General features: G+C 36.5%; 1 protein-coding gene across 6 annotated transcripts in view; it reads right to left on the reverse strand.

Moving 5' to 3' along the window:
• Positions 1-14,308, reverse strand: part of PRORP (protein only RNase P catalytic subunit) — a 97,402-nt gene that overhangs the window by 36,739 nt on the left and 46,355 nt on the right. The window lies entirely within an intron of this gene.

The following is a 14,308-nucleotide window of genomic DNA, read 5'->3' on the forward strand; positions in this document are numbered from 1 at the left end:
GCTTTCCTAGCTCTATACATTTCTCCTTGCATCAATTCATATATATATTCCCCAGGTTTTTCTGAGTCAAGTCTGTTTTACTTTTTATAAATGCACAATAATATTCCATTACCTTCATAAATCAAACTTTATTCATTTTCCAATTCATTAACGTCTTCCACTTGTCATTTCCTTGCAATCATGAAAAACATTGCCATAATTATTTTGATCCTTTCCTTTTGTCTTTGATCTCTTTGAGGTCTGTAACCTGAGTAGTGATATTTTGGGGCAAAAGGGTATATATATAGATATATATGGTTATTTTAGAGGTGTAGTTGCAAACTGTTTTCAAGAATGACTAGAACAATTTGGAGCTCCAACAAAAGTCCATTAGGTGTCTGACTTCTCACATATCTACAAAAATTGTCATTTAGATTTTCAAATGAAAAAATCTTGGCCAGTCTGACAAACTTGAGTTCTTTTAATTTGCATTTCTCTTTATTAGTGACCAGGAGAGTTTTTTAATATGGTTATTAATAGTTTGGGTTTCTTCCCTAGAAATGTCCTGTTTATATCCTTTGACTATCTCAGCTATGGAATGACTCATTATTATTATTGAATTAATTCCTTATGAATCTTGGGTTAACAGATGTTATCAGGGAAACTTACTGCAAAACTTACTGCAAAGATATTTCCCTACTGAAGATATTTCAATTCTATTTTTGACCTATACTGACTTCGTTGATTCAGATACTTTTCAATTTATGTAATCAAAAATCAAAATTGCCCATTTTGTTTTCTGTGATTCTCTCTAACCTTTATTTAGGCAAAAATTCTTCCTTATTTATAGCTATAAAGCATTACCTCCTTGTTCATCTAACTTATTTAAGGTGGATCCTTTTTATTTTTAATATGTATCAAATATTGAAGTATATGTCATAAGTTATCTAAATCTACTTTCTGCTAGCCTGCTCTTCAGTTTTGCCAACTTTTTTTTATTGAATAGCTAGTTCTTACTTCAGTAGTTATAGTTTTGGGGTTTCATAGTCTTAAAGTACAATAAATTTAAACTCCAAGTTAACTGTCCTATCTCAAACATTATATTACCTCATTCTTTCCTTTTGTATCATGTATATCTAATTTTTTCTACTTTAACTTTTTTAAAAACTAGTGCCAAATAGCTATTATTATGGCTTTCTAATAGTTTGTAATCTGGTACTGCTAAGGCTACCTTCCTGCCTATACCCTCCCCCTTCCAATTTTTCTTGGATTCTTAATTTTTTATTCCATTTGATTATTCTATTTTTCTACCTTTGTAAAGTAAAATTTTGGCAGTTTGGCATAGGACTAAATGACTAGATTAGATAGTACTGTTGTTTTTATTAAATTGATAATGGTATACTCATAAACAATTAATATTATTCTATTTATGTTGCATGTGTATAAAGAGTATTTTTCTTTTGTAAGCTTTAAAAGGCAGACTCCAAAATATATTAAATTTTGTATACTATTTTGAATGAAATTTCTCTCTCTCTTTCTGTAATTTTTTTGATTTACGTATACTTATTTTATATTCTGCTATTTCAGTAGCTCAATAAATTTTTACTGGATTTTTTTGGGTTTTCAAGATAGGCTATCATATCATCTGCAAAAATACTTTTGTTTTTCTATTTGACTGTGCTTATTCCCTTAATTCCTTTTTTTGGTCTTATACTATAGTTAATACTTCTAATTACTATATCAAATAATAGTGGTGATAAAGGACACCCTTGGTTTACCCACAATCCTACTGGCTTCTAATGGTGTCACTGTTATATATAATGACGACCTCTGGTTTAAGGTAAAGTTCCATCTAATTCCCATACTTTCTAATATTTTTAATGGAAATGAGTGATATTTTGTCATTTTCTGCATCTATTGATATTATGATGTTATCTTAGAATCAATACTATGTATTGGTTCTAAGGCAGGAAATCACTGAGAGCTAGGCTATGGGAGTTAAGTGACTTGCCCAGAATAGCTGGGAAGTATCTGTTATAAATAAAAATTAATCTGGAGGCTTATTACTAGATTTATAGATATTTATTAGTAAAGAAAAAGAAAGAGAGAGAGATAGGTTTCAGCCTTTCTAACTTTAGGCAAACTTCAGTCCTCGACTGCAGCTGGCTGAGGCTATAGCTTTCCAAAGATGGAGAGACAGGTAAGACAGAGAGCAGCAAGAACAGCTACAGAGACCATTCAAAGGCAGAAGCAAAAAAGCCACTTCCCGCAGGGGGCTTTAACCTCAACTCGATCCTCCCTCTGTGGCAATGTTGCACTGGCTCTGGCACACTGATGGGGGCCTAGGTATCCAGCTGTCCGACATGTCACATGACTCCTATGTCTCACCACTAAGGTACGTAAGATCCAAGTCCCTTAAATAATCATCTTTACACATATCTGAGCACAGATTGGAACCCATGATCTTCTGTCTCTATGCTCGACTCTCAATCCACTGAGTCACCTAGCTGTCCTGTGTATGATCTTTGTTGTAGCTTTGCTAATATTTTTATTTTTCTATTTATTTGCTAATATTTTATTGTTTTTTTTGCAATGATATTCATTAGTCATATTGTTCTAAAGCAGGTGTTTTTATCCTGTGGTCTATGAACTTGTAAAAAAAGTATTTTAACAATTTTATTTAAATATAATTGATGGAGCAGCTACGTGGCTCAGTTCCTTCTCCTTTGCCTCCAAATAGGCTCAAGTCTCCTCCACACTTAAAAAACCTCACTAGTTTTTACCATAAATTTTCTCTTTTCCTCAGCCAAACTCTTATAAGAAACAGCCTATATTTTTGCTTCTACTTACTCTTCTCTCACTCAACCTTTTCTGACTATCACAATTGAAACTGTTTTCTCTTGTTATTAGTAGTCTCTTAATTGCCAACTATGATGGTCTTTTTTCAGTTTTCATCCTTCTTAAGCTATCTGCTGTATTTGCCAGTGCTGACTACCTGCTCTTGTATAGTCTTCCTTCTACGGGGTTTTCCTAATTCTTTTGTCTGACTACTTCTAAATCTTTTTCGAGAGTAACTCAAGGGTGTCATATACCCACTTCATTTTTCTCTGAGAGAGGTCTTCAAGCCTCTCGCACTTAAGTTCCCTTTCTAAGCAAATGACATATAGATCTACCAATCTGCTATCTCTCACCTATGTTCCAGTTCCATACCAACAACTACTCACTGAACATTTCAAACTGGATGTCCTACAGGTATTTCCAACACCTGCTCAAAACAGAACTTTTACTTTTCCCTATCCTCAAACCTACCTCTTTCCTAAACTTCCCTATTTCTGAAAAGGACACCATCAGTCTTCCAGGCTATCAGGTTTACAAACCTCAGAATTACCCATGATTCCCAAATATCCCTGAGATAGAATTAAGTGTATTATTTTCAGAATGACATTCAGCTTGAGAATCTAGGAATTATACTAGTACTTTCCTGTCTAACTCCTTATCTTATAGCTTTTAAAGAACAATAGGAAATATGTATATAGTATCTTCTAAACCTTCCCTACCCCAGCAAGTGGTACCAAGAATGATAATTTTGAGGAAACAACAGGTCCAAGATTTAAAAAAGATAAATGGGGAAGATTTTGATTTGGAAGCTGAAATGACTCTTCAGCAATGGAATGAGAAAGCACACAGTTAATGAAAAAAGGAGGATTGTGTGGAATAAATTTTGTGGCTGTTCCAAATGAAGCATTTGGCTTATTCCAATTAAAGCCAGGTTGGCAGTAATATTTTAAATCACAAAAGGACATTTTTTTGTTTTTAGGGATGGAAGATGGTGGTAAGGCTATCAGGTGAGTAAAAACTGGCATTCCTAGGGCAAAAGGAAGACCTACATCTTGAAGCTGTGGCACTTCCTACCTGTTTCCTTTCTCCCAGTTTCCCCAGTCCTCCTCACCAAGGGTGGGCTACATCCTCCAACTTGATTCTGAAGAATGACACTCTCAGATAGAACAGGATTTAGTGGCTGTGCATTAAAAATCTACAGAAAGGAATGGCTTAAATGAAGGAGGCATGCCCTAAGAATTTCTTGGAGCCTTCTTAGGCAGGGATCACAGAAGAGGCTCCCTGGGTAGGGTGGGAAATTTTTTCTTTCCCCAGTGTCCTAACACCTCAGGTAGGCAAAAACTGGGAAGTAGGGAAAATGTGAAAGTAGGAGAGATGATCATGAGGAAAGGAGACCATTGAGAGTACTGAAATAGGGTACTGAAATAGTACAGGGCTCTTTCAAATTTGTAGGAAACCCCTAAAAGAGATTTAACAATTGTTCTTACAACTCCCTGGTTGAGATCAGCAGCAAGAAATCTCCAGCTCAAAATTCATCAGTTAAGGTCTCATAGGTTAAAAGCTCCATAGCTTCTGACCTAAGCAGATTAAGATACATTATGATGTGTTTGGGATAGTTAGAAAAAGTGGGAAGGTGTTAGTTAGGTAGGTATTACTTAATATCTAAAAAAAAATTTTTTTTAAAGAACCCATGATAATTTTACTAAAATATTTTCCTAGTCAGGGTTTCTCCTTGAGGAGAACTGGTTTATCTATCATTTTAACTCTCTGAGTTTCTAGGGAGAGGCAAGGAAAATAACAAAGAATTTCAACTGTGATAGTCTTGTGAGTTGGAAAATTTCAAACTTGGGATCCCGTGGCTCCCCTGCCTCAACTACCTAGCACCAGTGGGATCAATAAGGAGCTTCAAAAGTAGGGGCCTGGACTCATGTACAAGTTTCCCATTTTGGGTTAGGGGCTAGGAAGCAAAGAAGCTGAGACTGGTGGTATATTGGAGGGGGATGATTCACATTTTTTTGGGCTGGAAAACTAATTTAAAACTTACATGGAGTTTGACAAAGAGCAGAAGGAACCTAGCCAGAGGGTCTAATAGCTGGAGTGAGACAGAAAGGAAAGCAGTGGAGGGCAGGCAAAGTGGTTCCCAGATTCCTTGTGCATCACAAGTATCACTCAACCAAAGGAATCAGGGACTAGTGTATTGATTTGGCCAAACTATTTCAGCTGTATTTTGTTGAGATGGAGCTTCTCATTAGGAATTCTTTGGCTTTAGTTATAAACTCTTCCATGCACTCCAATTTGTAGACTTTCTTGGAGGAAGCCATGTTCCCCATCTCTACAGTGATGGCTCCAGCTCTACCTCTGGCCTCTTCCCTCACCAATTGCTTCTCGGGTCCCGAGTCTCCTTTGAGCTTAGCAGGAAAACCACGCTAGTTCTTAGTTTCATTGAGCTCATTTCCTTTGATTTGTAGAAATCTGAGGTTCAGTTCTGACTTAAAAAAAAAATAAATTATGCTCTACTTTTCTTCCATCTCTTTCTTTTTCCTTTTTTCTGAGCCTTTCTATATTCAGAGTCCTCAGCTTCAATTACATTTTTTTCCATTTGTTCCAATTTATATATTATATATTGTCAAGTTCATCTTTTTGAATTCTTCCAGTAGTTAGCTTATAATTTCAACGAAAGAGATATCAGATCTCATTGTGAAGATAAGCCAATCTGAAGGTTCCTGTATTATGTCCATTCTACTTTAAATATACAGCTACTGCATAGTAAATGCTGTATAAACATTAGCTATTTAAATTTTTTAAAATTAAATATTTTCTTTTTCCTCACATGAAAAAATAATTTTTAAAATTCTGTTTTTTTAAATTTTTAAACATTATTTTATTTGGTCGTTTCCATACATTATTCACTGGAAACAAAGATCATTTTCTTTTCCTCCCCTCCCCCCCTCTTTCCCTCTCCCATAGCCGACGCACGATTCCACTGGTTATCACATGTGTTCTTGATTCAAACCCATTTCCCTTTTGTTGGTATTTGCATTAGAGTGTTCATTTAGAGTTTCTCCTCAGTCATATTCCCTCAACCCCTGTAGTCAAGCAGTTGCTTTTCATCGGTGTTTTTACTCCCACAGTTTATCCTCTGCTTGTGGATAGTATTTTTTAGATCCCTGCAGATTCTTCAGGGACATTGCATTGACACTAATGTAGAAGTCCATCACCTTCGATTGTACCACAGTGTATCAGTCTCTGTGTACAATGTTTTCCTGGTTCTGCTCCTTTCGCTCTGCATCACTTCCTGGAGGTTGTTCCAGTCTCCATGGAATTCCTCTACTTTATTATTCCTTTTAGCACAATAGTATTCCATTACCAACATATACCACAGTTTGTTCAGCCATTCCCCAATTGATGGGCATCCCCTCGTTTTCCAATTTTTGGCCACCACAAAGAGTGCAGCTATGAATATTCTTGTACAAGTCGTTTTCCTTATTATCTCTTTGGGGTACAAACCCAGCAGTGCTATAGCTGGATCAAAGGGCAGACAGTCTTTTATCACCCTTTGGGCACAGTTCCAAATTGCCCTCCAGAATGGTTGGATCAATTCACAACTCCACCAGCAATGAATTAATGTCCCCACTTTGCCACATCCCCTCCAGCATTCATTACTTTCCATAGCTGTCATGTTAGCCAATCTGCTAGCTGTGAGGTGATACCTCAGAGTTGATTTGATTTGCATCTCTCTGATTATAAGAGATGTAGAGCACTTCTTCATGTGCTTATTAATAGTTTTGATTTCTTTGGCTGAGAACTGCCTGTTCATGTCCCTTGCCCATTTGTCAATTGGAGAATGGCTTGATTTTTTGTGCAATTGATTTAGTTCTTTATAAATTTGAGTAATTAAACCTTTGTCAGAGGTTTTTATGAAGATGGTTTCCCAATTTGTTGCTACCCTTCTGATTTTGGTTACATTGGTTTTGTTTGTACAAAAACTTTTTAATTTGATGTAATCCAGATTATTTATTTTGCATTTTGTAACTCTTTCTAATTCTTGCTTGGTTTTGAAGTCTTTCCCTTCCCAAAGGTCTGACATGTATACTATTCTGTGTTCGCCTAATTTTCTTATAGTTTCCTTCTTTATGTTCAAGTCATTCATCCATTTTGAATTTATCTTGGTATAGGGTGTGAGGTGTTGATCTAAATCTAATCTTTCCCACACTGTCCTCCAATTTTCCCAGCAGTTTTTATGAAATAGTGGATTTTTGTCCCAAAAGCTGGGATCTTTGGGTTTGTCATATACTGTCTTGCTGAGGTTGCTTGCCCCCAGTCTATTCAACTGATCCTCCTTTCTGTCTCTTAGCCAGTACCAAATTGTTTTGATGACCACTACTTTATAATATAGTCTGAGATCTGGGACTGCAAGACCCCCTTCCTTTGTATTTTTTTTTTCATTATTTCCCTGGATATCCTTGATCTTTTGTTCTTCCAAATGAACTTTGTTATGGTTTTTTCTAAATCAGTAAAAAAAATTTTTGGAAGTTCCATGGGTATGGCACTAAATAGATAGATGAGTTTGGGTAGGATGGTCATTTTTATTATATTGGCTCGTCCTACCCATGAGCAGTTAATGTTCTTCCAATTGTTCAAGTCTAGTTTTAGTTGTGTGGAAAGTGTTTTGTAGTTGTGTTCATATAGATCCTGTGTTTGTCTCGGGAGATGGATTCCTAAGTATTTTATTTTGTCTAAGGTAATTTTGAATGGGATTTCCCTTTCTAGTTCTTGCTGCTGAGCTGTGTTGGAGTTATATAGAAATGCTGATGACTTATGTGGGTTTATTTTGTATCCTGCAATTTTGCTAAAGTTGTTGATTATTTTGATTAGCTTTTTGGTTGAATCTCTAGGATTCTTTAAGTAGACCATCATGTCATCTGCAAAGAGTGATAACTTGGTCTCCTCCTTGCCTATTTTGATGCCTTCAATTTCTTTTTCTTCTCTAATTGCTACTGCTAGTGTTTCTAATACAATGTCAAATAGTAGAGGTGATAATGGGCATCCTTGTTTCACTCCTGATCTTATTGGGAATGCATTTAGTTTATCCCCATTGCCGATGATATTAGTTGATGGTTTTAGATATGTACTGTTTATTATTTTTAGGAATGACCCTTCTATTCCTATGCTTTCTAGTGTTTTTAGTAGGAATGGGTGTTGTATTTTATCAAAGGCTTTTTCTGCATCTATTGAGATAATCATGTGGTTCTTGGTTTCTTGTTGATGTGGTCAATTATGTGGATAGTTTTACTAATGTTGAACCAGCCCTGCATCCCTGGTATAAATCCTACTTGATCATGGTGGATGACCCTTCTGATCACTTGCTGGAGTCTTTTTGCTAGTATCCTATTTAAGATTTTTGCATCTATATTCATTAGGGAGATTGGTCTATAATTTTCTTTCTCTGTTTTTGGCCTGCCTGGCTTTGGAATTAGTACCATGTTTGTTTTATGAAAGGAGTTTGGTAGAACTCCCTCTTTGCTTATTATGTCAAATAGTTTGTATAGTATTGGACTTAGCTGTTCTTTGAATGTTTGATAGAATTCACTGGTGAATCCGTCAGGCCCTGGGGATTTTTTCTTAGGAAGTTCTTTGATGGCCTGTTGGATTTCTTTTTCTGATATGGGATTATTTAAGAAAACTATTTCTTCTTCTGTTAGTCTAGTCAATTTATATTTTTGTAAATATTCATCAATATCACCTAGGTTGGTATATTTATTGCCATATAGTTGGGCAAAGTAGTTTTTAATGATTGCCTTAATTTCCTCTTCATTGGAGGTGAGATCTCCCTTATCATCCTTGATGCTGTTAATTTGCCTTTCTTCTTTCCTTTTTTTAATTAGATTAACCAGTACTTTGTCTATTTTGTCTGTTTATTCAAAGTACCAGCTTCTAGTCTTGTTTATTAGGTCAATAGTTCTGTCACTTTCGATTTTAATAATTTCTCCCTTAATTTTTAGGATCTCTAGTATGGTTTTCTTCTGGGGTTTTTTAATTTGTTCGTTCTCAAGTTTTTTGATTTGCATTTCCAATTCCTTGATCTCTGTCCTCCCTAATTTGTTAATATATGCACTCAGGGATATGAATTTTCCTCTAAGTACTGCCTTGGCTGCATCCCATAAGGTTTGAAAGGATGTTTCGCTGTTGTCATTTTCTTCAACGAAATTATTAATTGTTTCTATGATTTCTTCTCTAACTATCCGATTTTGGAGTATCATGTTATTTAATTTCCAATTAATTTTTGATTTGGCTCTCCATATACCCTTGCCGATCAATATTTTTATTGCCTTGTGATCTGAAAAGGCTGCAGTTATTATTTCTGCTTTTCTGCATTTGAGTGCCATGTTTCTATGACCTAGTGTATGATCTATTTTTGTGAATGTGCCATGTGGTGCTGAAAAGAAGGTGTATTCTTTTTTGTCCCTATTTATTTTTCTCCATATGTCTATTAACTCTAATTTTTCTAAGATTTCATTCACCTCTTTTACCTCTTTCTTGTTTATTTTTTGGTTTGATTTGTCTAAATTTGATAGTGGTTGGTTCAAGTCTCCCACTAATATGGTTTTACTGTCTATATCCTCCTTCAATTCTCCTAGTTTCTCTCTTAAAAATTTGGATGCTATACCATTTGGTGCATACATGTTGATTAGTGATATTTCCTCATTGTCTATACTCCCTTTTAGCAGAATATATTTACCTTCCCTATCCCTTTTGATCAGGTCTATTTGTGCTTTGGCTTTGTCAGATATCATGATTGCAACTCCTGCCTTCTTTCTATCAGTTGAGGCCCAAAAGGTCTTACTCCAACTTCTAATTCTAACCTTGTGAGTGTCAACCCGTCTCATATGTGTTTCTTGAAGACAACATATGGTAGGGTTTTGGGTTCTAATCCAATCTGCTATTTGTCTACGTTTTATGGGTGAGTTCATCCCATTCACGTTCAAAGTTATGATTGTCATTTGTGGATTTGCTGGCATTTTGATATCTTCCCCTAGTTCTGACCTTTCTTCTTTAGCTTTCTCCTTTTGAACCAGTGATTTACTTTAGGTCAGTCCCCCTAGTCCCCTCCCTTGAGATGCTTCCCTTTCTAGCCCCTCCCTTTTTATGCTCCTTTCTCCTCCCCCTCTCCTTCCCTCCCTTTTTATACTCCCTCCCACCTCCCCCTCCTTAATTTTCCTTTCTTTCTTGCCCTAATGGGTAAGATAGAATTCAGGATCCCACTGGATCTAGATGTTCTTCCCTCTCAGATTTGATTTCACTGAGAGTAAGGTTTAAGTAATACCACTTCACGCTCTCTTCCTCTCCTTCTCATATGAGAGTTCTTCCCCTCCCCTTCCCATGTGTATCTTTATATGGGAAAGATTATTCTATTGAGCCCCCCCCCCATTTCTTGAAGTAAATCTTAGTATTATCGATGGTTCCCCCCTCCCTTTTCCTTTCTTTGCCCCCACTTTCCCCAAATCTCCTTAATGCCCCAATCTTTCCCTATGCATGTTTCTTCTAACTACTCTTATGATGCTACAATGTATGAGAGTTACACAAAACATTTTCCCCACATATTAATATATATAATTTGATGTAAATGTAGTCCTTATAGAAGAGAGTTTGGCTTAAAGAAAAAGATAAGATTTATCTCCTTTTCCCTTTCTTTCATATTTACCTTTTCATGTTTCTCTTGCTTTCTGTGCTTGGATATCGAACTTTCCACAGAGCTCTGGTCTTTTCTTAGCAAATGCTTGGAAATCTTCTATTTTGTTGAATGCCCATACTTTCCCCTGGAAGTATAGAGTCAGTTTTGCTGGGTAGTTGATTCTTGGTTGGAGACCCAGCTCTCTTGCCTTTCTAAATATCGTGTTCCATGCTTTGCGGTCTCTTAGTGTGTTAGCCTCTAAGTCATGTGTGATCCTTATGGGAGCCCCCTTATATCTGAAGCTCCTCTTCTTGGCTTCTTGTAGGATTTTCTCCTTTTCTTGGAAGCTCTTGAATTTGGCAATTATATTCCTAGGGGTTGTCTTTTGGGGATTTATTATAGAGGGTGTTCTATGAACCCTTTTTATTTCTATTTTGCCCCCTTGCTCCAGAACATGGGGGCAATTTTCTTTTATAATCTCCTGTAGAATAATATCGAGTTTATTGTTTATCTCTGGTTTTTCTGGGAGACCGATAATTCGGAGGTTTTCTCTTCTCCCTCTGTTTTTGAGATCGGTGACTTTCTCAGTGAGATATTTTATGTCTTCTTCTAATTCATTAATTTTTTGGGTTTGCTTTATTGATTCTTGCTGTTTTATCATCTCGTTTTCTTCGAGTTGAATAATTCTGGTCATTAGGGACTGGTTTTGCTTTTCAGCTTTGTCTGCCCTTCTATTGGATGCTTCGAGTTCTTTTTCCAATTGAGCAGTCTTATCTGTCAGACTGCTGATCTCTTTCTCCCATTTTTTTTTCCAGGTTTCCATCTTTTGGATAAGTTCCAGTTTGAGATCTTCCAGAGCTTGTTGATAGTTTCCATTTTGGGAGGCATGTTCTGATTTTTTTTTTGGATTTCCTCCTCATTCTCCTCTTTTCCTTGGGTACTTCCACCATAAAAGTTTTCAATAGTCACTTTTTTCCCTTTCTTCCTGGAGGCTTGATTTTGGGCCATGTGAGCCATCCCTTTGGTGGTTTTATTCCCCTTTCCTTTTTGGTCTGGGGTCTGGGTTATATGGGTGGTTTTTCTGTGAATTTAGGTTGCTTCAGACTAGTTCTTCCCAGCCTCTGAGGTTTCTTAGAGCTCTGGGTCCCTGATCACAGCCACACTGCCCAGGTGTTCAGCTCCACCCAGCTAATCAGGGTGTTGTCCGCCCCTGGTGTTTAGCTCCTAGGAGATGTTCAGCGCAGCCGCCCCAAGTACAGCTCCGCTGACCCCCGTAATCAGAGCCGGATTCTCCAGTGAAACCGCCCTGAGACGTTTTTTCCTGGCAGTCCCCAGATCCCAAGGACCCTGGAGTGCCCCCCCCCCCACAGAGACGTTCCCCACTCACTTGCTGTCCCGGTGAGCGCTCAGGTAGCTCACTCTGGTTTGGTGGGGGAGGTGAGGTGGGGGAAGGGTGGCTCAGTTCACTTTTCTGTGCAAGCTTTTCCTCCTTCTTATTATAGTGTGGAAATGTTCAAGCCCCATGTACCTTCACCTCTGTGAGATACTGGGGAGTCCTGTTCCTCCAAAGGTGATTTTTATGCTCCTTTGATGTAGTCTATTTCGTTCGGTGCCGGGGAGAGGAAGTGTGTGGCGTCTAGATTGCAGCCATGATTACCCGGAAGTCCTAAAATTCTTTTTTTAAGGGTTTTGAGTTCTAAATTTTCTCCCTTCTTCTCTTTTTCTCACCCTTCCTCCTTCCCCGACACCACTAGCAATCTGATATAGATTTGACATGTATAATTATGCAAAGCACCTTTCCACGTTAGTCATTTTGTTGAAGAGATCTCAAAAGAAAACCAAAAGAAAATAATGGAAAGTGAAATAATAGTATGTTTTCAGTTGGCATTCAGATTCCCTCAGTTCTTTCTCAGAGGACAGATGGCAACTTTCATCATGAGTCTCTGGGACTTTGTTGCTTATGGCACTGCATTGCTTATAATTAACTAGATCATTCACAATTATTCCTTAAAAACCTGTCACTGTAAACATTGCTTTCACTGTGTACAATGTTCTTTTGGCTCTACTCACTTCAGTTTTGTATCAGTTCATTTAGGTCCTTCTAAGTTTTTCTGAAATCATCTTGCTCATCATTTCTTATAGCACAACAGTGTTCCACCACAATCATATACTACAATTTGTCCAGTCATTTCCCAGTTGATGGATAACTCCCATTTTCCTATTCTTTGCTACCACAAAAAGAGCTGAAATAAATATTTTTGTATAAACAGGTCCTTTTCCCTCTTTTTCCTTTTCTGTCATATTAGTCACCCTGATAGGTGTGAGTTTGCATCTCAGAGTTGTTTTAAATTGCATTTCTCTAATCAAGAATGATTTAAAGCATTTTTATATGACTATAAACAGCTTTGATTTCTTCATCTGAAAACTGTATCCTCTGATCATTTATTAATTAGAGAATTATTTTTATTTTTAAAATTTGACTTAAGTTTTCTATATAGTTAAGAAAATAGACCTTTATCAGAAGTACTTGCTGTAAGAGTTAGAAAGAGAAATTCCATTTAAAACCACCCCAGACAATATAAAATATTTAGGAATCTATTTGCCAAGACAAACACAGGAATTATATGAACACAACTAACAAAACACTTTCCACACAATTAAAACTAGATCTAAACAACTGGAAAAACATTAATTGCTCATGAGCAGGATGAGCTAAGATAGTAAAAATGACAATCCTACCCAAATTAATTTACTTATTCAGTGCCATACCTATCAAACTATCAAGAAACTTTTTTCACTGAATTAGAAAAAATTATAACAAAGTTCATTTGGAAGAAAAAAAGATCAAGAATATCAAGGGAAATAATGAAAAAGAATGTGAAGGATGGGGGCCTAGCAGAACTAGATCTTAAACTGTATTATAAAGCAGTGATCATCAAAACAATATGGTACTGGTTAAGAGACAAAAGGGAGGATCAATGGAATAGACTTAGGGTAAATGTCCTTGGCAAGATAGTATATGATAAACCCAAAGATCCCAGCTTTTGGGACAAGAACCCACTGTTTGACAAACACTGCTGGGAAAATTGGCAAACAGTATGGGAGAGATTAGGTTTAGATCAACATCTTACACCCTATACCAAGATAAATTCAGAATGGGTAAATGACTTAAATATAAAAAAGGAAACTATAAATAAATTAGGTGAACATAGAATAGTATACCTGTCAGATTTGTGGGAAAGGAAAGAATTTAAGAAGAAGCAAGAAATAGAGAATATTACAAAATGTAAAATGAATAATTTTGATGACAATTAAAAAGGCTTTGTAAAAACAAAAACAATGCAACCAAAATTAGAAGGAAAGCAACAAATTTGGGGAAAAACTTTGTAACAAAAATCTCTGACAAATTTCTCAAATTTATAAGGAGCTAAATCAGTTTTACAAAAAATCAAGTCATTCTCCAATTGACAAATGGGCAAGGGACATGAATAGGCAGTTTTCAGATAAAGAAATCAAAACTATCAATAAGCACATGAAAAAGTGTTCTAAATCCCTCCTGATTAGAGAAATGCAGATCCAAACAACTCTGAGGTATCACCTCACACCTAGCAGATTGGTTAATATGACAGCAAAGGAAAGTAATAAATGTTGGAGGCGATGTGGCCAAATAGGGACATTAATGCATTGCTGGTGAAGTTGTGAATTGATCCAACTATTCAGGAAGATAATTTGGAATTATGCCCAAAGGGCATTAAAAAACTGCCTGCCCTTTTATCCAGTCATACCACAGCTGGGTTTGTACTACAAAGAGATAATAGA

This window comes from Monodelphis domestica, chromosome 1, assembly GCF_027887165.1.
Source record: "Monodelphis domestica isolate mMonDom1 chromosome 1, mMonDom1.pri, whole genome shotgun sequence".
NCBI classification, from domain to species: Eukaryota; Metazoa; Chordata; class Mammalia; order Didelphimorphia; family Didelphidae; genus Monodelphis; species Monodelphis domestica.